Consider the following 27,913-nt stretch of genomic DNA (forward strand, 5'->3'; position numbering starts at 1 on the left):
TATTTATATTTCCATAATGTTGAAATAGCTGTGAGATGCAGAATGAGAGTGTTTTTTGTATCAGTGGTTACTTATGAGCATAACCAACTGAAAAATCAAACAAACTGAGGAGGTATGGTGCAGCCCATGCCCCTCTTTTCTTGTTACTCATGGTTTTGTTTGTTCATTACTACATCCTTTCAGTTACCCCACTTTGATTTATACATGTGAACGGATGCTGCAGTGAATCATATTACCACTAACGCACGTTGCACAAATGAGTATCGAATGAGGCAGAGGATGCTGAACAATCAAAGCCTGAATGCTTCGGTTTTAATATCTGATGACTGTGGCGGTCTGACGTGCTGGAAATCCCATCTCATAAATCTTAGATTTGTAGAATGTGGATGATTAGATCTCAAGGTTATGACTGGAAACATCTTGGTCAAAAATCCCCTTGGCTTCTCTGAAATTCTTTTGTACAGACAGTAAGTGAAACTGTTGACTTTCTCACCTACGTCTACAGGACAGATGAGGTCCCAGCTGCTCCTGTATTGTTTCTTTGTGGCTTGAACAAGATTGGGAGCTGCACAGCGCGGCCTATCAGCTTTTATTCCTCGGCCTGTAGATACATTAAGGTTCAGAATAAGGTGAAACATGAGACAGGATGGCACTCACCTCACCAAAGGATGCAACTTCTGCACTGTTTGTCAAAGAGGTATAGAGAGTGTGAGCATGAGACGTGCAAAGCTGTAAGTTTGCTGGTGACAGAAAGTGGAGATTGTCTTTGCCGCTCGTGTTTTTGACAAGGAAGCACAGAGACAGTGGTGCTTCCATTTGTTGCTAATGTAGAATAACCGTCTCAGGCAGTCATAAGACTCTCAGGGTGGTGAGCTGACATTTTAGCGAAGGGATAAAACAATAACGTGGACTCACGTGGAACTGCTTGCCCTGATGAGACACTGAGCCAGAGGAAAAAATCTGTAAATAGGCTTTTTAATGTGTTGTTAGGACATTTAAGGGACAGATGATGACATAATTGGCCACATGCTCGAAGTTAATTGTAATATGTCAGAAATTGAGCAAAGAAATTACATTTTTTCCTTGTTTAGTAAAAGTCGTGGGTAACCCCAACTAGTCCAACACGGTGAGTTGTATGATCAAATGTTTTCACTGCTAATCTGTGCTTGTGTATCTAAGTATGCAAAGTATTTCCTGTGTGAATGTGGGTTGTGTTTCCTGCCATCTCCATCACACGTGCTCCTGTATTCATCCTAAAACCTGCTTTGCTTGATTCCCCTCGGCAGGGAGAGTTTCCTCTGTCCGGCACACATGACTATTTCCCTCTTTATAAGCATGTAGAGACGAGTACTTTCCTATGGTATACAAACCTAATCCTTTCTGTGCATATGTCTGATAGAAAAGATAGCTGAGCGTCTGCTGACATGTGGCAGAATGCTGGGAGTAAAGTTACATACACACGCACAGACACACAGACACACACCACAACCAATCACATTCACTCACTGGGTGGGCAGGGCAACTGGAGATCTGTGGGAGTCAGGATCATCTGGAACTTGTCTGAATGTGTGTATGTATTGTGGTGTGTTTCCATCCCAATTTGTGTTTTTTTTTTAAGGTGTCTGTTAAAGATAGATAGATAGACCTCAAAATAAGGTTAACTTTTGTTTCATGAGGACTCTATAGATGCTTGGAACCAGAGCAGCAGGAGTTGGGGGAGAGGGAACAGATAGTTTGCTTAAGCTTTAGTGAAGGAAACGATTGATGGAATGGCTGGAGAAAGACGAGTAAGGTCACCTGGTAGCTTATCTTAAGGTGCCTTGTCAGACTGGATGGCAGTTGATGGATGTGAAGGGAGAGGCTCCCTTCAAATGGCGCAGTTCTGGACGCAGTTCTGGACTGTTAGAAAACAGACAAAGGGAAACATTTTGGGTCAGTTTAATCTTGATACACTAATCCAGAAAAATGTTCAATGATAACAGCAGTTACATACAGTGTTTAACAGTATTATGTTATGTGACAGGCTGAATTTGTCTTGAAAGTGTGTGGGGAAATTGCAGAGGGCCTAGTGTTAGCAAATCTTGTGCTGTTTGTAGTGTCAATGGCACAAAACCAAGTTTCTTTAGTATTTCTGTCTTTGTAGCTCATAAAAGTGGTGAAATAATTCTGAGATGAAACCATCAGCTGTTCTGATCACACACACAATCAGGCTAACTAGAAACTGAGATGATATTAGTAGCACAAGCCAACTAAGGGGTACAAATAATGTATAGAGGGAAAAGGGAGAACCGTTGCCTTATGAGAGGGCAGAGGTGGAAGTTCAAAGTTCGGCCTGTTAAATCAGAGGAGATCATTAGGGGCCTTCCCCACATTCAACCACTTCTGGCAGAAGCAGGGAAGCTCAGAGCAACCTGGATAAAAGATTGAAGAAGTTGCAAAAATACAAAGATACATTAGCCAACGGGAGCATGGGGTTAGAGGAAGAGGGAGGTCAATATTGGAGTTCAATGAGAGAACTGAGAAATGGGAAATGTAGAGGGACAAAAAAATGGGGGGGAAAAGACAAAGTATAAAGGGGGAGGATGAGGCAGAAGCGGGAGTGGAGCAGAGAAACTAAAGACGACAAAGAAGAGGGAACCCTGTGTGTGTGTGTCTTTTTGTGTGGGTGTCTGTGTGTGTGTGTGCGTGCGTGTGTGAGTGAGTGAGTGTGTGACCTTAGGCTCTCCGCTCTATTGGCAGTCAAAGACCTTGAAATTTCTCTCCCAACAGCAACACAAGGCAGATTAGCCCCCACCCCACAAACATATACAAGCCCACACACACTCTTGTGGGGCTCCCTCAATAAAGCTTATTCATCACTCCTATAAACTACTACTATAAATCAGTCTCTCCACTATTATAGACCTTAGATAGCTCTGTTGGCAATATTTTTTTTTGTTTAATTCATCTAAATTCATATGTGCATTTTATTTTACAATCTCACTCTTGTTTTTTTTTTTCAGTAATTCATATCGCTGTAGTACCATTAGGTACACCAAATTAAATCTGTCGCGTACATATGGCCCACAGCATCCTATACTAGCCTGAAATCTGTCCACGGGTTGGTGTAAGGAGGGATGGAGGGGAACAGATCCTGTTTGAGGCTCAAAATGAAAAGGGAGCATGAGGGAGAAAGAGCGTATTAAGATGTTTGTCAGGATTGTTTATATCAGGCATTTACGAAGTGTTTATTTCCTAAAGGCACTCTTACTGAACAGTGAATTCTCTGTTGCGCTTTAACTCTGCGTATTACACGGCTTTGCCTTAACAGACTAGTATTTGTATACATTCTTATATGGTCTTGAAAAAAATTAACTCTTTCCAAAAATAGCATTTGACGTATTACAGACGTTGGAAATTGTGAAGTTTTACATCCAAACATTTTGAATAGGAGATGATGTTCATGAGTACACATGTATAAAAGAGAGAGAACTTTTTGTTTTTGTTTCTGAAAGATAAATATCCCCAGATTACTGCAGGGCAGCAGTGCTGAGATGAAACGGTGAGACTTTCAGAGGTTCAGATTTCCCTGACAAAACAGTAAACTGCAGCTGTGTCGAGCCTTAAGCAAAAGCAGGTTCTCGCTGGTGATTGATTCTGAAGTTGCTTTAAAGTACCCCCCAAAAATACACACACATAGTTGAAAAAACAGAATAGAAACCGTGTCTGCAAAACTTTCTTGTAAATGTTTTAAATGCAGGCTACTAATAAATTACTCTGTTCCTTTTTCGTTGACACAATTAGAGCTCTGTGACAAGACTAACTATATAACATGTGATGGGAAGATAGTTAAAACATCTTATCATATCATAATATGCTTTATAATATAGTTTGTTTTGTGGCAAAGCACTCTGCATTGTATTGTTTTGTCATTCAGACAGAGCTTTGCATTTTGGGAGCAGACTAAGGCAGGAACTTTGCGTGAAAGACACAGATTGGGGTTGTCACCAACAAATGGACTCAGATGAGCTAAGAGGAATAACATGGATCTCATAGCAAAAAGATCCACCGTTAACCTCTTTCACCACTTCTGCACGAATCATGTCAAACAGCATGAAGACACAAAAGTCCAGTTGGGAGCTGAAATGAAATCCGAAGAGGATTTTGTCCACAGCTCACCATGTAGCAAAGAATCATGAAGATAGAGGTAGATAATGGCTGTAGCTACCATTTAGATCTGCAGAGACCCAGTCTACGTGGCCGAGAATGGGTTTGATCTACAAGAACAGATATGTGTGAAAGTTTGGTCATATTGCGCATCCCCATAAGCAGTTATGCTTTTTTGTACATGTCTGTTTGTGTGTACAGAGAATGTGAACACTGCAGCTGACTTTGGGTATCGTTTTAACTTTAATTTTTCATTTGGCTGAGCCTCCCCTCTGCAGATGAGCTCAGCTGTTTAATTATAAAGGACTTAAACTGGTAACACTTATTTTTTTTACTTTCAGAATGTTTCCTGTGTGTTTCTGTCAGATGGTTTTGTGGACTAAGTAATTTAAGAGCCACATGAAAAGAGATTTTGTAGCTGGATTTAGCTGCTTTCTCCTCTACAGTCGGGATGGAAAATCACCACCAGCTACCGTACAGTTTTGACTTGTAGGTCTGTGTACATGTGTCATCAATCAGCATGATAACATCACTTGTGAAGCTGTTCTTATTGTCTAATTAAACTAGGCGGGGGAAACTTGCGTCGCATCTCGGGAATCTTGCACTCACCATGGCCAAACGAGTTTATTTCCTGACACATACAACTGAAGAAAAGAGGAAGAGGAAGCGTATTCAAGAGAATTGTAAGAGTTTAGTGTCAAAGTAAGAGTTTTCTTACTTCCAACAGCTGACAGTTATACACACACATCATTCCTACGCCCACGTGTGCATGGGACAGCAAGATAGCTCAGATATGCAAAGACCCTAAAGCTCAGCCAGTTGGATTTATGAATGATAAAACAGGGGAACGCCGTAGGAGGAGGTCGCTCCGTGTTCACCTCTGGTGTAGGATAACCTGAAGATGACGGAGGATAAGAGAGAGAGTGCACAGAGGAAATCGCTTTGACATTCATTTTATTCTCACTATTGCTCTGTCTTCCTCTTGCGTTGTCTTTTTTCCCCCTTCTCAATCTCTTTGTCATATGTCGGTAAGGGAAGGGAAACAGAGAAGCTAAGACTTCCTCATATGCAGACCCAATGTTTGTGTGTGTGGGTACAGAACTTCCTCTCATGATGAAGAGCTAGGTCAGGCCACCCTATCTTTAAGAATTTAATTAGAATAAATTGTTGTGAAGGGTGTGAACTCATAGTTGTGAAACAAAGTCACAAATTTTAAATGTTTGTGCACAGTCAATGATACACGGGTAAAAATACTGCACATAGTCTCGACCCTGCACCCATGGGAGTGCAGCATTTTATCACACACACATAAATCTCCCCTGATTGCTTTGCGGACTCAGATATGTGTGTTAAAAGTTGAGTTGTGTGCTTGTCCGTGCGTGTTCGTGCATATGTGGGTCTGTGTATAGAGTGAAGACATTTACTGACCTGACTCCCACTCTGTTTGTTTAGTAAAATAAGTAGCAATTGTAATCCTGCGCTATCACTTTGTGTGTCTGTATGTGTGTCTCTGAGAAATGGCACGTGGTTTTATACGTGGTAACAATGAAGATGCTGAAGCGTTTTAGCACCTTCTTCAGGCCAAACTTCCTGTCAATGACAAAAGCTGAGAAAGTAAAAGATGCTTGAGAAACTGGAGAGTGTGTTTTTCAACCAACAGAATCCACAGTGTCGGTCAAAAAAGGAGTGTTTGTGTGTTTCTCAGTGTGTGTGTTGGTATGTGTGCTTTATATGATTATATCATGGTTTTATTGGAAACGGGGTGTGTGTGTGTGTGTTCTTGACTAATGCGAAGGCAATGTGTGCTTACAGTTGATGTGGGGATTGTGTTTGTGTGTGTGTGTGTGTGTGTGTGTGTGTGTTTGTTGAAGGGTGAGTCAGGGACACTAAATGCATCAAGCAGATGATAGATGACTTTCACAGTTACACATGATGAAAAATATTATGTTCTCTCTCTGCTTTCCTTTGCTTTCACGCTATCCAGATTTTTTCTTCCCTTTCTCTCCAATCAATTTCCTCCACTCTCCCTTTATCTCCTTCATCTTTCCCTGCTCTTCTCATTATTTCCTTTGTCTTATTTGTTTCTGTCTCCCCTCCCTCCCTTTCGATCTCCTTCCCTCCTTAGTTTTCACATGTATGAGGGGAGTAACTGTACGTTTTGTTGATCCTCCTCCTCCTCTGCTCACTCATTGATTATTTTGCCATCCACACTTTGAAGATTATTTCAGGCTTCTATGATCTGATGCACACTATATAGCTGAGATAGAAAAAAGAGCCTCAGAGACATGTGTGAAAGCAACTGTATTTTAACTTGCAGTGCTCACACTCAACTTTGTCCTCAAGAAAGTTTGGATTTCTACTGCAACCCAGATTCAACCCTAAACACACACACACACACACACACACACACACACACACTCACACACTCACACACTCTCTCTCTGGCCTGACTTAAGGCGAGTGTTTGCCTGATTAGCGAAAAGAGGGTTACTGGTTTGCCCATTTTAAATATGTTTTTGCCAGGAAGCTGCAAAACAATGCTCACATTGTAAGAATAATCACTTCCTGGAAATCCAGAGCAGCTTTCGGTTGACAGCTGCAGATCAGAGGCAGGGGATTGGGTAATGTCGTCTTGAGCTAGAAAAGGCAAATCTTGGATCAGGTGGGCAGCGTCTCTTTCCTCAGACAGGCTGGCTGAAGCTGAAAGCTAAGACACCGTGTCATACTCTGAAAACTTTACTGCTTTGCTTGAAACTCTACTAGGAGTTACTTGAGGATACTTTATTTTCTTAATGTAATTGTGAGGAATTCTTTGTCTGGTGGTGTTTATATAAAAAAGTTAGCTTCTGCAGTTGGGGGTTCAAAGTTTTGATTAAAATCAAATGCTTCAGCCTTTATAATATTGGGTATTAGGATTGTGCAATATGACCACAATCTCATATCCTGATGGAGCATACATATCCACATCATACTTACGATGGTATTGTTAACATTCTCTACTCAATTCCATTTTTTAAATAAAATGACTGCTTATTAAGGCCTATTTCTTATTGCATGGTGAATTATAAACTTGAATGAATGTTAAGATCGTACTCGTGTAATTTTCTCCTTTTATTGAGAACATACCTAGAAACATTAAATGGTGTGTGCAACAAATTGTAAATTAAGAACCAGACAATAAAGGGCATAAAATCTATAAAAACCTACAATGTAAATATGGTCAAAAATATCTAAACCAAACATAAATAGTCTCCTCTTTTATGTACAAGCTCCTTATTTTGTCTGGGTCAGAGTCGTGTTCGGTATTGACCTGTTCTGTGTCACATTCATTCTCCTCCATGTTTGTTTATTTTGCTTCCATGAAAATTTCCTGTCTGAATCTATGATGTGTGGAAGAATGGATATTGTCTTTGGAATGATGAAAACTATTGTGATTTGTGACACAATCATTTCTGACAATATGACAGTATATCGTCATGTCACAAAGCCTGACAGGGCATAAAATTAAGTAATGTAATATAGGGAAACACATTAACTGAATGAGGACTGACTTAGTCATTCTTAAAGGTGATATAATAGAGGCTGTCATATGGTACATTGACAATGAAGCCCTTTGAGGTGAATTGAAAAATATCACATTCCCTCCATATCTAAACTACGTCAGTGTTTTGAAGCGAGTGCATCAACACGTCAGCTGACTTGGCTTCATGACCATCCTTCTAACCCAGTTAAGAATGGTCGCATACTCCTTAGGGTTTGGTAAACATCTGTTTCTATTGGAGAATTTGATTAAATGTAATCAGGTTTTTTAAATATCAAGAATATCCCAACAGTATTTGACTGACTCCTGGTAAACACTTAAGTTGCGGACGACTGCCTCTGATTCAACAGATCAACCCCTGAGAATGGGGCTGCATGCACGTTTAATAGACCAGTTCATCTCCTGCAGGAGACTGAGGAGAGAAGTGTGTGAGTGTGACCTCAGTCTAAAATGGATCAGGTCTCTAAACTGCCTGTCGTCTGCATCAGCGTAAAGCGACATGAACTGCACAAGGCTGCCTGCTCTACAACACTGTGTGTGTGATTGTGTGTATTTTTGTATTTTCTTTTTCTGTTGGTTTAGTCTGCTCTTCCTTTTGCCTGTGTAGTGACTCTGCACCGACTGTTTCCGCTGTGTGTGTGTGTGTGTGTGTGTGTGTGTGTGTGTGTGTGTGTGCACGTGCTGCTCAGTCTGCCTATAGAATGTGTGCAAGTGAGCTCCTGTTTTCTTTCTCTTTCTTTGTGTTAACCTCCTATTCTGTGTGTTTGTATGTGTGTGTGTTTGGGGAGGAGGCGGCTCCTGGTTTCATTGTATCCTTCCCAGATTCCCCACATTCCAATGATAAGATGTCATTTCTTCGTGGAATGGGGCTCCAAGTAGGGGGGCGCATCATAACCTTCCCCTCAAACACACACACACACACACACACACACACACTTCATGGCAGTACATAAATTATAACAGTTTAAGGTTTTTGTAGATAAACAAGAACATTTCATATTATAAAAAGCACGAGCATATCCACTGGCGTTAAATTAACTCATTGCTATGGACATTAATGGCAAGATACAGTAAACTACAACTTTCCTAATCAAGCCTACACAGGACAAACCTTATTTTTTGTGTTGATTATTCTTAATAGCTGTAGGTCAGAGTTTGAAATGGTTCCTTAATTCACAGATTTCATGTCACTGATTTTATCCATCGACTATCTGTTTATCTTTTGTGAGACACAAGGGTGCTGGAGCCATTCCCGGCGGACATTGGGCAAAAAGACGTTGTACACCCGTAAAATTTCGAATACCTCCTGTTGAACCAACCCAACCTTGGTTGCGATCTAATCACCTCCGATCAGGTGGACATTTTGATTTGTTTTCATTTGTCTCCTATATGCGACAAGTTCATATCAAGAGAACAGCAATAGATTTGGGTTTAACAGGTTAATTACATCTGTAAATAGAACTGAACGATAGTGAGACAGAAAGAACAAAGTGTAGTTATGATGCTCCCTGTCTGTGTGCAGCTGTTCATGTGTTTGTCGCTTTTTTTGTCTTTCTCCGTCACTCTCCCTCCCGTTTTATGTCTGTCTCTGTCTGTTGCGTCCTCTCTCGCCCTCTGGTTGTGTCTGCGCCTCTGCTTCCTCTATGACCTTAAAAAACGCTTCTTGGGGAAAAGAGGAGAGAGAGAGCGAGATGGAGCGAAGAAAGGAGAGATGGGATTTTTCCCCTCGTATTTTTTTGTCTTCCTCTTCTATAAATAGCAGCGGATCCAGCATAGTGTCATCTGCTGAGCCACAACTAGAGCAGAATGAGTGGGGACTCTCAAAGTGGATAAATGTGTGTAAGAGACTGTCTGTGTTGGGTCTACTGTCCTCAATTAAGAAATTAAAAATGCTAAGGCATACACTCTAATCCTACTTTACTGTTATAGCTAAATTCATTCTAAATCAAAGCATAAATCCTTATATTTGAGAACCAGTGCATGCATGTTTGGCAATTATGCTATAACACTTATCAAAAAAAATGAAGAGATTAAAATATAAGGTAACTTAAGAGGTGTTTAGTTTAGCAAAATATTTCTAAAAAGAAAACAAAAAAGCTTTCAGTGTTCACACCATCAACATTCACCATCAACAGCCATTCCCTCATATTCAAGGAGTGGTTGTTATTCCTTGGCCACTACTTTCTTCAATATACTCTTTGCATCTTTATTTCAGGAAAACATGCTATTAATTTACAAACTCCATCACTAATTGAGATGGTATGCACATCAACAGAGGTTAGACGTGAGTCCCCTCTGCATGTCTCACATCCCACGAAAGATTTAATTGTTAAAGTTCGATGAGTAGAATTTCTGATCTTAATCACTTTCATGGTCCGTTTGATGAGACGCAGTGACCGCCTGACAACTCCAAGCAACACCATAAACACACACACACACAATAAATTGTGCACAGTCACACACTGCATGATCCGTGTGGTAGGAAGTTCTCTCCTTCAGATTAGGAGTCAATCTTTCATAAGCTACGGCCTGCATGATGTAATCGCCAGAGAGCGAGGTCACACCGATGGGATGTGGGGCTCAATAGCATTTGATTTGATCGGGAAAACCCCGTCTGCCCTTGTTAATGCTGTGGTCGGGTGTGAGATTGAACAGCTGTGTGATGACCAACAGTCATCTGCCACATTACCACGGACACTTCTAAATGCTATTTGCATGTTGTGGAAAACACAAAAAAGATAAAATCCCCATGGAATGAAAATATATTTTTGTTGATGTGCAATTGTCAATCCGTATTACACCTGAAGGTATTACATCATGCCTGTTTATATGTATGATATGCCACATTTATGGTCATCCGCCATGTGTTCTTTTCTTAGAATTTAAAGGTTATATTTTGGGTTCTTGCAGCAAACACATTAAAGTCCTTTTAAGGAAATCTTCTGTCTTACAAGGGATGAAACTCAAGATGAGAATTTTATGAGAAAACTTGTTCATGACGTCCTACAGCTGAGATGAAAGGTGTCATGATGATTCACTTTTTAGCCTTTAAAGCTTTAATGCATACAGACATACACACACAAATTATAACAAGGCAGGGTTGACGGAGAGGTCAGCTCTGTTTGGTTACTGCTGTTGTTCTTTTGTGAGTGTGGATGCGTGTGAGTTGTGTTGTGTTGTCTGTTCATTGTGTAATGGGTGATAAACAGCTCACCTCTGTCACACTGTTGTTGACTCTAGCTCAGCTTCACTGAATGGAGGGCGACTCTTGCAGAGCATGTGAGGCGCAAGTTGGAAGAAATAGAAAGATGGAGAAATTACAGAAAGAAAGAGGATGAGAGAGAACATGGGAGTTTGCATGTTAGTAGAAGTGGTGGAAGATTATCAGTAATGTTTTTCTCTGTATTTTCTGTGTGTATGTGGTTAAGTGGTGCCAGTTGCTGATTGTGACAGGTCACTTTTATTTTATCAATAATGTTAGTGGGCAAATGTTTATGACAACGATCAACCATCTCACCATGGTACACCCATAAACCGCTGCAACCCAATCTCCCATAATCTCTAATGACTATTTGTCTTGTCTGGCTCATAATGTGGTGAATTGTCCCTTTTTTTATCGTTTTATCGTTAATAGTGTAATTTATTGTCAGTCAACCCATTCTGACTAACTTTAAGTTTAACTTCAATGTCGGCACTATTACATATACATACTGCAATTTAGTCTGTGAAATGTCCTTAGTTTTTAGTGAGGACTTAGTGCAGTGTGTGTACTTTAAATGTCATTCAGTGGTAAAGTGGATCCATACACACTTGCCCTCCATTATATACTATAGATCATTTTTGTTGAAGATGAATACACAGCCTCGTGAATTTGGGCATCCTTATTAAAACTGAGTTAAAATGAGACAAAAAGCTCAAAAACCGTTGTTCAGTATTATGACAAATTCAGAGATAAAAAGAGAAATATCAGGGAGAAAATGCAGCAAAATCGTGATGAACACAGTGCAGAGAGACAGGAACAATGAAAAAGCCACAGAGATAAGTCGTGAGTAAAAGCCACGAAGAGACAGACAATTTAGAGAACCAGAAAAGGACTGAACTAAATCAAACCTGGTTGGAGAAAGTATGATATTCACAGAGACAAACTCAGCGGGACAGACGAAGAGAGGAAGATAAAAAAAAGAGAAGCAGACTGAATTAGAGAGAGAGAGAGAGACAGTGAGAGTAAGTCAGAGTGACGCAGACGGGGAGAGCGAGACAGCACATTAATGGGGAGCTTTAGAAGGTAATGGACTGTAGATCCCCTGTGGCCTGATGGGAGTCCCATTCGACCTGTGTGCTTTAGACGTTGTCTGCTCCATTGTATTTTCAATATCCAGATGCTCCCGCTGCCCTGGGGCTTTCACAGAAGAGTACAGGGCAGCTCACACATTGTGGTGCTGCAGTTCAGTTTCTATTTAAAGAGGAATTACAAGAATTCTTTGGTGGATATTGTACGTTGCAATGAATCCGATTTTTTTTTTCAGGGAAATTCTACTTCATGCATTTAACAGAAGCTGCTGTCATTATGCAGACTTCATATTAGTTGTGAGAGTGTGTGTATAGAGTTTGTGTGTTTGATGTGTGCGTGGCCATGCATACAGAGCCATGTGGCTTTGTTTGCAGAGGAACAGGTTTGAGTGCTAGTATCCTGAATTCTTTAAACATCGATGAAACAAGGCTTTATAGATAATCAATAAGAGAAGTAGATGAGGATTTTTCAAATTTGTGACAAGTCAGAAGCTTTTTGCAGTTTGCTGTGATTCAAAGTTTGTATTTATCTTAATGTGCAAGAGAATGTGAGTAGAAAGCAGACGGAGGAAACTTTGCCTCAACTTTGCAGCGCTCTAAAAGTCGCAGGTGGCACCAAACCACACACACCACAGCACATTTTTGCATGTGCAGACACACATTTAGCAAGATGCTATTTCTGTAGGTTTGGAGGTATATTTCAGATAGTGTGTGTGGTCAGCCACCCGCTATCTGCTACTTGAGTATACATAGCTTTGAGTTTTACACGGCTCATTTCCCTTGCAACAGACTGTGAGCATACTAAACCCTATCAGATTAAATGTCACATTGTTATCACATCACTGTGTTTTTTATGTGTTTGGGTAATGCGAAATAAAATTGATAAATTTATGTTTGCAGCTTGCAACATAAAAACACCACTTTGGTGCTTATTTTCTTGTTTGTCTGCGATTATACTTGCAACAGAGACTGGCTTTGTTTTGGGGTGGGTCATGAGCCCAAAAGGTTAAGACCGGCTGGCATTTCCAGTAAGTATCTTCCAGCACATTTTAGGGAGGATTTAACTCTTAACTCTTTAGAAGGCTTCCTTTTTGTCGAAACAGCAAATCTGCTCTGACTGCAGTGGTGGGGAATGTCCTTAATTAGCCCAAACATTAGCTCTGTTTCAGCTCACTAGCCTGAAGCGGGCAAAGGGGAGGTTAAGAAGAAAATAAAGAAGGGGAGAGGGGTGAAAAAGGGGTGGCAGAGGGGAGGGTAGACAGGAAGAGAGAAGGGAAGATAAAAAGCCAATTGCCATGAAAGTGCTTCTGAGTGAACTTCTGTGGTTTTAGCTAGGCAACCTACATTTATGTGCCATTTACTTAGCACCTGTCACTCTGAGAATTGATGTGTGTGGTGATGTGCAGATAACTATACGTCACATACCTGACTAGTCCATAGCCCAAACTGTGACTGTTAATTCAAACGATTGATTCTTGTAATTTGGCCAAACACGTCTCAGGTCTGAGGCTTTTTTTCTGAATTCCCACACAGTGCTGATTTATATCTAATAAAGACTTCCCTTTTTAGTTTATGACGCTTTTATATCCCTATTCCTCAAAAATGATTATAAGTATATATTTTGTTTTTGAAACACTTTTTTTCTCATTAACCAAAACAGGTCCTGCAAGCAAGTCTTTCTGCCTTGCTAACAAAACAACGTGTTGAATGATTACTCGATTTTCTTTTGTCCCATTATTATTATATGATAACCATAATAATAAACGTTGTGCACAGGCAAACACGCCTGCTTTTGTTCCGGTTTCTGTTTACCATTAGGGAGCAAACTGTGAAGCTTCAAAAGACGGATTCAGCATTTGTGTATGAATGGGTGTGTGAAAAAGTTTTTGTGGGTGTGTTCATGACTGCAAGGTGCGAATGTGTTGGCAACTCCTTGTATTGTGTTGATTTGTGGCTGGAGACAAAACCTGTCCTGATGGAGGTTTTTTTATATCCAGGTAACCTCGTATATCCTAACATGAAGGACTGGCCATTAGGAGCAGCTGAAGAAATTCTGCAGTGGAACATCAATCCAGAACGTTTTTACAGTTTCATCTTGGCATGAGAACCCCCTCCCAGGCAATTGCAGCCAAATATAGAATGTAATTCTTTGGGAAACATGGTTTCATTTAATTAAACAGGTTGAATCTTGATGCAAACACAAAAAGTAGTTTCTAAAAGAACCTGTCATCTCATGTTCTTTGTTGGCAGACAACCTCGCTGTTTTCGGGAGCAAAAACTATTAGACATGTTCCACCCCTGCTTCTACTTTTGTATCTCTATTGCTCTTTCCATATTTTTGTATTTGTCATTCCAGCCATCCTCCAGGCGACCGCAGGTTGACCCTGCTATTTTCTCAGTCTGTGGCACACTCAATTTGTTCATCTCTTTATGTTTCCCCTCTCTTTTCTGCTCCTCTCTCTGTTTATCTCCTCTGTCTGCAACTCTCACCCTTCAACTGATTATTGTTCGCCGCTCCGCTTTCCCTTTTGTGTCTTTCTACTACTGTCTTTAGCTTCTCTTCCTTCCATCTTCTCTGTGTTATGCTGTTTCTCTGAACTTCTCTTTCTTACTGCTCTGCCTCACTCTCGTTCTTTCTCTCCTCTCTCTCTCTCCATCTATAAATAGAAATCTCGTGGGCTGGAGGTGTTAGCAGCATAGCAGCGGCAACAGAAGCGCATGATTCACATATCTGATGGTTCATATTCTGCCTTTTTATTTACATTCACTAGTCTCCTTAGAGGACCCCTTTTCTTCTCTTCTAGGCATCTGGATCATATTCAAATTACTCTCATCCCAGTAAACTCTCTGTGTGTGTGAGTGTCTTCCCTGAATTGAGGCCATGAACAATCATGGCCTCCATTCATCAAGCTTTTAAATCTCACATAACCTCCTACTGCTCTTGCGCCACTCCAGTGGTTGTATAGGTGAAGATCAATGTACTACTGTGAAGTCTCTGCAGATGTTCAAGACACAGAGACATCTATCAATGACAATGTTTATGACCAAGTTTATTTTTCTTCCTTCATTGACCAAAAACACACTCAGTTATCTGGCACAAGGAACGTGTTCAGAAGTTAAAGAGCTCTCTGGCACAGTTTAGCTTATCTCCATTAATATCAGCTGTTGCAAAAGAACGGTTCAGTGGCTCTGGAAAAATACATTCCAAGTTTTATTTCTTAAATGCGCTTTTAAGAGTTGTTGTATTAATTTGGTCTGATTCCGCATTGATTGATCTTTTAGAAAAAAACACTGTTTCCATGTGAGCATGGTTGGGTTGTCCGTGTCAATCGTACCTATATCTCTTTATCTCAATAGTGTAGTATTATTACTTCAGTAATTGACTGACTACAGTGACTAATTGACTACTTGTTTCAAGTGAGCTTGCTTGAGAGCATGCAGACACTTCTTGCCCATCTAAATCAGCGACATGCACCCATTGGACGGTACTAATTGCCAGTCGCACGTTATCCAAGCCCTGATGCACAACGTACTTTATCATCTATTTTATTCTAAATCGCACCATTATTTACAAAATGATCATCCTAGTGTGTTGAAGAAGACTTGAAACTAGAGATTAAAACCATACACATTGTATGTAGTAGGGTCATATGGTTACGTCTCTAAAAACTATTTTTGTGCAACCAGTGGAGACTCCCTCTGCTGGTCACATGAGATAATTCAGGATTCCGGCACATCTCCATTAGCTTCACTTTTCGGACCCAGAGTCTACGTTTATATTCAGCCTATGGTTTCGCTGCTATTTTCATTGTGGTGGCAACTACTTGAAGAAATATAATTAATTTTAACATTTTACCGAGAACATTTGTTGCCCACTGAGTTTGGCTGTTATTCCAGCTTGTTTATATTTGCACTACAGACTGTCTGACTTCATCTTGTCCATTTGATTCATGTTCATAACAGCAGATACAGACAGATGGTTTTCACAGCAACTGTAAATACAGAAGGATATACAAACACATTTCCACAAGGCCTGGCACAATAACACACATCTATGTAAATATACATGTGCAAATACAGTATAGCTGCTTTCACGTGTGCACCATGATAATGAACTTGCCTAGTAATTACTCAGGGGAGCTGAATCTGTGAATTCAAACCAGTTGAACTGGACACTAAGCAGACTTTTACCCTGGCAGCTCCCAGGTATAGAGTGTAGATGTATGAGGCTATGTGTGTATTGAGCGGGTCATGGTTTGCTAGTACGCATGTTGATGACAGCTGTATGATTTCTTCTGTGCACAGCACATTATTAAACAGAGTACTTCCAGTAAGTGACTATGCGTCAGACACGGAAATCTCTGGTTTTGTGCTGCTGTGCTATTCTGGACATTGTCCAGAGTTCATAAGTAATTAACACACGTGCAATCATCCACACTACTGCATTCACACTCAGAGATTCCTTGCAAACACACACGCACACTCGTTCACAGGCATTCACACACACACACACACAAAGAGAAGGATTGAGGGTCTCATTGATGGGTCGGAGGTCAGATTTAGGGTCAGCATTTGGGTCACTTCGGGGATCCATTAAGGGAGAGCTTCTCAATGATTATAGATTAACCGGGACAGATAAAAGAAGAAGACGAACGAGAAGAAGGAGAAAAAAAGAAAGTACCAAACACATGATTCATATCTGAAGTCCTGTGCTGACTTCACAGGATGTGAGCATTCAATCTCATAGTCGATTCTGTGTGCCTGTGCGCATGTGTGTGTCCATACCAATCCCTCATTACTCTCATTATTGCTGTTTGTTGGCTCTGTGCTGAACTGAAGAGGCAGATGGTTTTCAGTAAGAAAACATGAAAACCTCAGTAAATTTGTGTTTTGCTCCTGAGTTTCCTCCGTCTGCTCCTACGTGTATGACTGTTTCCTCTCTCTTTATCTACTTATCTGTTTTCTCTAAATCTCTTCCTTACGATTCAGAAAGATAACATACTTGACGCACACAAAGAACAAGCTCTTGTTTGTGTTTATTTTGTACATTCTGAACATACTGTATACTGTACACTCTGGATTCATTTTAAAGGTACAGATTTCTATTACCTATAGATTTATCAATTTGTCATAAATGAGATCACCACTGTAACTCCGTAGTAACTCAAACAGACTTATCAGAGGAAGGAATTCTATTCTATGAGTATAATTACTCATATTGTAGTTTTCATCTCTCCTCTCTTCCCTGTTAAAGTTACAGCATTACGCCTCCAATAGGAGCCCAAAACTTTCTGTATACTTCCTGTAACTTGCATAAAAAGTTCTTAAGGACAGCTTTTATTGTGAAACAGCTGCAGGTATAGAATCAACAACAGCCATAGTGGTCGAAATAGAACAACAATATTAAATGTGTAATCCAGATCAAAAGTATTGAAAAATTTCAAATAGTAAATTATGCTTCACTGGCAACCCACACTTGGTTTTTGGGTGGGCCGCCTGTATTTGTTTTTTTTTCCAACCATGCCCCCGGTTCAGGTTTTAATTCACTTCTGGCAAGTAAACTGGTCATACTAGTTGTTACAGTCAGTTGTTTTCCTGCATAATAGTCAGTTACAGTTGGGATAGACAAACAGACTGTGGATGACCGCCAGCATTACACTACTCCAGATTTGTAAACAATCAGTCCACCAGCTCACATCATTTAAAAAGTATTTTTATGGCAGCATTGTTTATTGATATCTAGATACTGACAAGTTACTGCACTGTACAGAGTCAGAGCAGCATCTGTCAGTGAACTATGTCAGTGCACAGTCGCGGCAGCTTGTCATCATGAACGCACCTCTGCATTGTTCTCTCATCAGGTGGGCGACTGGTGTTTTTCTTTCGTTCATCTGGCCAGGGTTTTGCATTGAGCGGTTGGACCACAGCAGTGATGTTCTTTAGAGGATATGATGGATATAATTCCCTGTGCCCATGATGCACTAAGGGCTTTTTGAAGAGATGCCTGATTTGATAGATTTTTTTCCAGCCTAGTTGATTTACCAGGGACCTCCAGCCACAGCGTTCATGCACTTTGATGCTCCTCCATGTGTTGGCAACAGCATTGAGTTTTGGCAGGTGTGAGGAGCCTTTTGAAGTTGGTGGATCCAACCACAGATGTATATAAGGATGGACGATGCGACCCCACTTCCTCCCTGTATCCGGGAACAGAACCAAGATATGCTAAATACATCCATGTCCCATCTGAAAACATGGAGGGGCTGGGGCTTATGGTCAGCCACCAGGATCCTATCAGAGTGCACAAACACGTCTCTCATGTCTGTCAGACTTCGATGTGAATCGCTGCTTGTTGTCACACAACATGCATTTGTGCACAGAGGCTGTTTGAACAGGCAGTTGGTTAAATGTGAAACTGACTTTCAGAAACCAAACGTGTTCATCAATGCAAACATCCTGCTGCACCCACACGTGAAGGGTTGCCTGAGTGTGTGTCTTTATACTTTATAATTACAGGTTTACCTCTTACTCTCTAACTTTCTTACCTACTCTCTTCTTCCCTCTGGCTGCAACCTGTTTTTTTGACCTCTCATAAACCTCCTGCAGCGTGACGTAGCCTGTGTGTGTGTGTATGCGATTGAGCTTTTGTGTGTTTTTATGTCAGCCATAAAGTCTAGTTGAGGCAGTTCTGTTGACATTGCCCCCCTCTTTTTCTGTTCGGGCCCCGTCTGGAACATTTTGACCGATGTCATGTATTTTATGTGCGATGATGATTGGTCACAGGGAAAACAATCTCTTCCTTTTGCACTTGTTGTTACAGTAATGTTTTGCGCACACACCCAAATGCCAAATAGATATCAGATGTTTGATCAGGACCTGAAATGATTAGTTACTTTAAATATTATGTTGGTAATTGTCTCCCATTTTAGAGAGTTAAACATCATTGCTGTGGGAAAATTTAAATTTCTTTACAAGTCTGAAGAAAAACGGCTTCAGTGTCTTAATCCGCATCATCCTCTTACTTCGTTGGCCTGATCCTTATGTTATCTCATACTTCATTGTGTGGATATTTTAAGAAGCAAGTGCTTTGAAATCATGGGATCATCGCTCTTTGTTTTCATTGTTCCCGCAGACAGAAAGTTGGACACCACTTCTACTGTCGAACTTTCAGGTGAAAGATTGGGTGAAACACGTCAAAAGTTTTTGTTACAGTTCACATGGGTAGGTGTGTGTGCGCACTCTAGATTTTTACACTGTTACAAGTGGGTGTGTGCATGCGTGCGAGCACAGTGACAGCGATGGGAACTCGGCTATTGTACCAATCTTTGTGAAGCTAATTGTAGCCACATGTACTTTGTGGCCAATTACAGTATTTCTTTTGAGAAGCGACAGAGCTTTACATTATTGTAATTATCTTGCTTCTCTTCTCCTGAGAAAATCTGCCAACCATTTCACCAAAGCAGAGGCAGGTGAAATAACAAAACTTGTTTCTTGAGCTTTGGGTCAGGAAGGAGTGTGTGTCTGTGCGTGTGCTTAACACACAAACTGATTATCCCATGAATTTAGTTATTAATCAATGATATCAGATCTTGATTCTGGATCGTTACGGTCACTGTAACCCTGATGTCCCGGCTTTGCACGCCACTTTACGCCTTGTGTTGTGTGCCTCATAAGCTCTAGAGCCAATTAAACAAACACAATGTAAACATTAAAGTGTCCTGATAACTTATGATTAGTGATGGTGTTTATTGTAAGTTCAGGTCGGCAAAGACTGAATAATTTAAAACTTATGGTTGTCTCACTTCAACTATTGGCTTCTTTGTCCCTCACGATTTCTAGAGGTTTAGGTCACAATTTCCAAATATGGACTATATTTTAGTATTGGAACTGGAGCTCTAACTTAAAAAGGGAATTCATTTTGTGCCAACTTCAGGCATCGCTTTATAAAACAAAACTTTAAACTTGTTCTTAACAAAAGCGTCTCTGTTCAAAGTTTTAATCTGGACTTGTGGTTGCAGGGTATAAAGTTTGGTCAGGAGTATTGGAGGAGCAATGCAAAAGTTTAGTCAGGAAAACGTTCGTTTCATTGTTGGAATTGGCGTAGTTAGGCCTTATTGTCATTATTACATTTATCTTTCCTGAGAACGAGGCTCATTATGAAGCTATACAATTTTGCTTTTGTTTCAATTGACAGCTCATTATCTGCACTGTCTTCCCTCCCACCTCCTCTCAGCCCCTCTTTAAGGCCTCTTCTCCTCAAAGTCCCATCCTCCAACACATCCTCTCCTATCTCCTTTTATTTTTTAGGCGCTCATTCTCTCCACTAATGATCAGCCGTTAACATCTGTCACTGCTCCTCCAGCTGGTCTTGAACCTCACCTCACAGATGTCTTGCCTCCTAGTACTGCGTTTTTTGTCTTCTATCACTAACTTAACACTCTTGTGAGATCAAAAATTTCCCTTTCACAAAAAATCGAAATCGGAACAATTGAGTTTTCATCAAGCAACAGAGGCAGCATCGTCCCTCCCTGTTAGTCCTGCACGCTCGAGTGATTATTTTTCTTGACAAAGGCAGCGTGTGTTTCTAGTGGATGTGCGCGTTAGGGTGACTCAGTCCTGTGACATTGACATCTGTCTCTCAGACAGACACTACAGAGACAGACAGGCACCTCTGCAGTAACCCTACACCGTGTGTGTGTGTGCGCTCGTGCATACAATGTTCTCACTGTATTGCATCATTGTGTCATATGATCTAACCTCCATTCCTCTCCCTTCCTCTCCTCTCCTTCATTTTTTACGTAGCGTTACTAAAATGACTAGATGCGCTGCTGCCTGCTCTCTTGTTTTCACTCATGAAAATTCTGCCTCAGAGTATTTACCTCAGTGCCAATGGGTTTTCTTTGGGTGTCTGTTTGAGCTGTTTGTTGCTGGACATTTGCACGAATATGCAAATATATTTTATGCATAACTTCATAATAAAACATACAAAACGTTCCCTCCTCTTCCTAAATAGATCTCCTGTAGCTGTCATGGTTAGCCGGACTTTAGCTGTCAATTAAAGTTGTATCATGTCTAGTTACCTGGCGTTCTCTATGAACTGTCATTTATTGTGAGGCTATTACTTCTCCTGTTAATGGGCAGAAAGAGTACCTATTGTAGGATATGGAACATTTCTGCATTGTGTGTGTCATCCTAGCAGGAAAGACTTCAGAGGACAAATATCCCCATTTCCTTTTCCTCTAACCTCACTTCCGTCCTCACTTCTGCTCTCACCCCTCCTCCTCATTTCCCTACCCGGCTTTGTCGGTCGGGTTTGCATCTATATACGCTACATGGTTATTTATACATTAATCTAGTGATCATTCTGTTGCATATTTCTCTGTGTTTTCAGACTTGTTAGTGTAGAGTATACCAAATGTAGCCATTTGTAATATTAGATGATTTCAAATATTTCTTAGTTCTTACATGTCTGCTTTAAATTATATGTGCATGCATGTGTAAGATAGAGACAAAAGTTAGAGGAGAGCTAGGTTAATTTCTGGTAACTGGGTGCTTTAGCAGTAAGGGACTCTCATCTGGAACAAATTAACCCCAAAACCTGCATGCAGCAAAACCTCAATCAGTCAGAGAAATGCACACAAACCTGCACACATGCACACTCAACATACACACACAGCGTTTGGCCGCTGGACGTTTCTGGAGCCCGTCCAGTTGTCTGTCACAGATTACTTCAGCCTCTGGTGCAGGGCTCCGTTGGTAGCCTGTATCTGTTTAACTTCTCTGGTTACCCTGTCAGTGCTGGGGCCTAAATCAGTTGCTCGCCCTCGTCTCAACTAACCAGCTGCCAAGGAAATATAGGCCACCGTGAGGGGAGGGAAAAGGACAGAGAGACCTAGTCTGAAAGACAGAACGGGGCACAGATACATGGAGGGAAGAAAGAAGGAGGTAAAAGCAGAGGTGACTCATACATTTGAAGTCGCCATAAATAGTTTCCACCATTTCTAGCTCTCTCTCCATCTTGTTACCTCTCTCTACAGCTTTTCTCTTGAGATAAGCTAATCCCCCTTTTATGTTTTTGTAAAGCTGGGAGGTGAATGATGTGTCTTTATGTATTTATGCACAGCATGGGAGTTTGCGCTTATGAGGGATGTCACAATACCCAAAATGTTGCAGTCAATACTAGTCTGATACCATGAAATTTCCGTGATTCTCGAAAAAACTGAAACAAAACCATAAATCCCATTAACTTCAACACCATCTTCTTCATAAATATATTTGAACATAAAAAAACAACAGTGACTATGTAGCCTTCAAGTAATAGATAAATAGAAAATACTATTAACAGTATAAATCTACTAAAATGCTAACCCTGGCCCGATGTCGAAGCAGCAGTGGCAGCAACCATTCTGCATTGGCGGCTCGGAATTGTTCGGTTACATTTTTAGAAGTTTGGCAACAACCTGGATCCGAAGTATCGGTTCTCCTGACATCCTTAGTCCTTACACATTTGTGTCTGAGTGTGTGTCCTTCAGGGCTTCTGCTAATCTGTTGACAACCTCAGGGTTTGTGGAGGAGTTAAAAACCAGACCACAGCACAGGCACAAGCTCGCAAACACGCACATGCATCACTGACATAGTGTGTAGTATTCTTAGAGTCGTGTTTGTGCCAACGTCAAGCTGTGTGCATGTAAACACACAGTTGGTTACTCTCACTAAAATAGTTGTAAGGTTGACGGAGCATAAATATTGAGTTCTTTGAATATTCAACACAGCTTTAATACTTGCCTCTCTGTCTGTGACCTAGAAATGTCTGTTTTATGTAAAAGCTCCTAAATGATGTTTGTTGCTGGTTAAAAAAAGGCAAGAAGTATTAAAAATAAGTGTCAGGGCGTCTCTGTGGGATGTCCAAGCCTCGTGGAGGTTTGTTAATGTTCTGCTCTATCGCTGTGTCACAGATGAGATATTTTCAATACTGCGGTAGGACTGAGACTCAGTAAACATAATTTCCAAATATTCTTTGCATAACCCTAACCCCCTCTACATAAACTGTATGAAGATATGACAGTTTTCTAATTGATGTACAATACTTGAAAAGTTAAAAGTATGTTCTAAGTAAAGTATCACACACACCGAAGATGAGCCAGTTGAACACCATCATTAAAGTGCTGATGTCTGCTCCCCACACTCTGTAACATCTAGCTAATTGCGTAATTAGAGCGTCCATATTGTTTGCAGAAGTAATTTAGGCAGTTAAAGTGCTGCTGTGTGAATAGATGCCAATGGCTGTTGATGCCCTTTAAAGTGAAACCTGAGAAGAGCTAAAGTTCCACTTGGGCGTTAATAGTGGAGTTCCGCATTTAACAGAGTGTAAAAGGATAGTCCTCTCAGATTATGTAATAGTTTTATCTGAGACTGCCCTCGTCTTCTCTCTAACACTGGCCCTAACTCTTCTGTTAGATCATCAGTTACTGGAAAAGCTATACGACGTCATTCACACCCTCTGGAATCCAGGGAGACTTCCAGATAAGCACAGAGAAACACATGCCACAGAACGGCACACAGGCAGGGGTATATACTGTTTCTTGGTAATGAACTCCCGGTAGCATCTGGTGGTATTTTAGTGGGCTTTAGTAGGGATTTTGTCCATGATCCCCCTACAACATATGGGATGTTTCTTTCTGCTCCAGACCGAACGGGACCTGTTCAGTAGTGCTGTTATTTTAATCTTCGATGTTATTAAGATGGAAAAGATTTTAAACGTCCTGAGCAGCGGACATATGGGGAACGAAGCGTGCCCATCAACCTATCAGCTTCTGTGATGTGTTTGTTTACGATGTGTTAACAGAGAGGCTGGTCGACACAGGCTATAATAAGACACACACACACACATGAATCAAAATCTATTATATCCCTGGACTGTGTATACGGTAGTCATCTAGCAATATTGCGAATGTGCTTCTACATGTTTACATACTGCCTAATGTCAAACGTTTTCAGCCCTTTAACTGATTGGTTCTCCTCTACTTTGTGCTCACACATCATTATTATGTGTGTATTAATAAAAAGCTGCAAAATATTAGAAACAGGGTTTATGCCCTTTACTGCAGCCAGCCTCCAGGGGGCGAGCAAGATTACTTTCATGTCATCCATCTTTGTACAAACACTATATTGAAGATACTGGCATTTGTAATCTACAGAAAATAACCAAACAAAACCAAAAAATCTAAAAGGCAATGGCGAGTAGAGCAATTATTTTTGCTGGCTGACCAATGGTTTAGCTTCATCATAAACTCAACTCTATTACTCTCTCACACTGCTGCAGCAGCACGATGTGGCCCCTTCTGAAAAAGGGTCAGAACCTTCAAGTTCAAAGACTTTTTGCTCCCTTCAAGGCCGACAGGAATGCTGATGTATGACAGTCATTATGTTCGAAACTTATCATGTTTCAAAATAATCTTTGCTGTACCTCAAAGTGTGTTTTACTGCCAAAGCAACTGAACAAAGACACAAAATAATTTCAGACAATAGTTTTACGAGATGCAATTTTTTTTATTATTATTAACTGGCATTTTGTTTGTTTAAAATCTTTCTAAAATAATTACTTATTTCCGCAATGAATGTGGATTTCAGAGTTCTCCCAATCTCCTGTCTACAATTTATCTCAATAATCGTACTTTTAATTCTAATGTAATAATGAAGCTGACACAAACAAATTCAAAGCTTTCCAATGTGAAACTGTAAATTTGGTTCCCTGTTGTCTACATGTGATTTCATTGGATCTTTGTTTCCTGTGAGAGCGACAAAGGACCCCATTGTTTGTTGCTTATCATTTCAATCAAAACCACAATCAGAGCTTTATTAGAGCTCCAGATGTTGGAGCAGGTTTGCTCAGCTGATGTAGGACTAACATTGGTATTAGATATTATCTTGAGAATGAGGGAAAACCGTTCCGCAGCTTGAAGGTCAAACATTCATAGATACATTTGTTGAAAAAGCTCTGTGTCTTTAAGTGGACCTGACGGGAGCTTTCTCTGTGAACTTTGGATGTTTGACATATTTTACACATTAGCGCCACATTTAGGATAATTCTGGGTATAATGTGGTCCCTGTGCAGGGTATACTCTTCCGTTAAGGATTTACGATGGAGAGAACTTTAAACCAGTAGTTCCACTCATTATCCTCATATTACCCTTGGATCCAGATTGGGGTGTGATGTGGGAGGGAGGCCAAATGCATCCTGCTTGTATTCTTGGGGAATCCCATAAAGAGGAGAGCGGAAAGAGGGTAATTATGGGATGGAAGACGATAGGAGAGGAGTTAGGAAAACTGAGGAAAAGGAAGAAGAGAGAGGAGCGGTTAGGAGAGATGAGGCTTGACCAGCAAAGGCAGAGGGTAATGACACATGGTGTGTCTGTTGGTGGGCGGGTGTGTTTATGTGTTTGTGTCTGTTGGTGGGCGGGTGTATGTGTCTGTTGGTGGGTGTGTGTGTATTTGTGTGTGAGTGCAGCCAAGCACAGAGAAATGAGACAATAGGGTGCACAGTCAGTGGCAGGCAGGGATGGCTCCCATTGTTAAGACAGAAGAGTTCACAACACACACACACACACACATTCAAATACGCACAAACACAAAGCTTGTTATTGAACCCATCCTGTTGAATGGGTTTGTTTGTAGTGTCTGTTGAAAATCACACAAAGATACAGTGACTAATTGGAGATCTTATGATGCCATGATTCCCTTCCCATTACAAATTCTGATACCTGGACTTTGTGTATCAAATGATACAAAGTAACAATCCGAAAACAGTGCATTTAATAAATGGTACGTAAATTAAATACAGACATTTTAAACATATTAAATCATATAATCCTGACATTATCAACAACCATATTTCAAGGACAAGGGAGGACAATCATAGGGTAGGTATCTCAGAAACAACTAGATTAGACTACAGTTCACACACATGCACACATGGGCCTGGTTACTGCAATATGTAGAGCAATGATTGATGGGAAACCAAAAACCACCTCCATAGCAGAAACAGGGAAAGGGGGGTGAAAGGGGTGGGTGGTGATGGAGAAGCAAAGAGCGAGGGAGGCTGTCGGAAAGAGAAACAAGAAGGAGAGGACAAAAAAGATAAAGCAAACACATGGGGGTTATAAGAGGAGGGTGCGAACAAGTGGTCTCTTATCGAAGTGTTTCCTTTGGTTTTTGGCAAATCTATGATACAATGTCTATTTAGATGATGAGATCAGTCTGTGGGACTTTCTCTCCTCCCTTCTGAATGCTACTGGAACTCATTCATCTACTTTTCAATCACTCCTTTATATATATAAATATGGGTGCTCTCTCGCTCTCTTCTTCTCTGTCGCTCTTTCTCTTTCTCTCTCTGTATCTCATATGCCAGCTAACCATAACAAGCTGTGGTAAAGTTCTTGGAGAGGTTTGTCTGTGCAAGTGTGTGTGCGCGCATTGTAGGGGGGTTGTGGTTCTTTGCGGGAGAGCATTTCCAGACCGTGGGGGGTTTGAGATACATTTTAGCCATGTCCTAATGGAGCAAACCAAGACTCTATTCATGCACTTATATGCACACACACATACACGTCCACCAACCATGAGAGCTCATCCACCACCACTCCAGAGCTTATTGTACACAGAAGCAAATTAGCTCACTCACTGAGCCAAGAATCATAATGTGATAAAGATTTACGTGTCCTAATTTTTCTCTCCAGCAAATCAACATTTTTCAAAGCGTGGCTGAGGTTAATAGGATTAAAAGTGAGTTGGGTCAACAACACATGTTGGAGAAAGCAACGTTGAAAGTTCAGTTAAGGTACCAGAAGTTGTTTAAGTGATGATGGCAAACAGGATGATCAGTGTCATGGGAAAATAAATCACCTCACTGCAATTTTCTTGCAGCCCTTTCTTGATCTTCTGCAGCTAGTTTATCTCTTCTCCCTCGTTTTATATTAAACAAACTTTATTTTTAGAGTGCATCTGCATATTTTACGTCTTGTGGCGTGATCTTTAAATGCCTTTAGCAATAAATTATTATAAAAACTGAACTGGACAGTAGCTTATATGAGCATATGTATTCTGATTCTGTAATTTTTTGACAACATGGATATATTTTTTTAAGGAGAGTGACATTTGTTTCTAATAGAGCACTGCCAATCCCAACCGCATAATATAATTTAATCCTTTAATTGTTATTGCGCTACAGACACTACAAACTGCCACAGGTGAAAAATTGACCCAGTTATATTACTATAATGAAATTAGCACAAGGTTACACCGTACCTAGGATAGCTGCGTGGGAGTATTAACGAGGTTTGGAAAAAACGTCTCAGTTTCAGAACAAGATATTCTTCAGTTGTTGAATACACATAACACAAGCACATGCATGCTGAAAACCTTGTGATCCTATAGGTATTTCTCCAGAGAAAAAGGAAATACCCAGATCCTAATACCCCTACTTGTCTGTTTGAATCAGAACCTCTACCAGTCCAGGGTTAGAAGACAAACTCTAATGTGCAACCTAAAGGCTGGTTGAACAGTGAAGGTTGCTGATGATTTTGTGGATTCAACATCCAGTGTGTAGGGGATGTATTAGCATAAATGGAATATAACATAATTTGACTTTTTAATGTCACATGAAAGCCACTGTAGTTTCTTCTTTACACATACACACTGACCCTTTTCGGGTCATACTATTTAATGGAAAGCCTGGGAAACAGATCTTATGGAATTATTTATCCTATACTTAGAACCTGCTGTCCCCAAGAGAGATTCTGCACATTAGCTGACATCCTGGGATTTTGGTACCCACAAACCATCTACACTGTAATTTTCTGGCGCTCGTTGTGTTGTCTTGTTGTGACCTCAGCCATCTGAAGTTGTGTGTGCTGCTCACTCGCTGGGGGTGCAGCAGACTAGACC

General features: G+C 40.6%; 1 protein-coding gene across 6 annotated transcripts in view; it reads left to right on the forward strand.

Annotated features, from left to right (window-relative positions):
• wnk1b (WNK lysine deficient protein kinase 1b) overlaps positions 1–27,913 on the forward strand; it is a 77,788-nt gene that overhangs the window by 5,976 nt on the left and 43,899 nt on the right. The window lies entirely within an intron of this gene.

This window comes from Platichthys flesus, chromosome 23 (assembly GCF_949316205.1).
Source record: "Platichthys flesus chromosome 23, fPlaFle2.1, whole genome shotgun sequence".
Lineage (NCBI taxonomy): Eukaryota > Metazoa > Chordata > Actinopteri > Pleuronectiformes > Pleuronectidae > Platichthys > Platichthys flesus.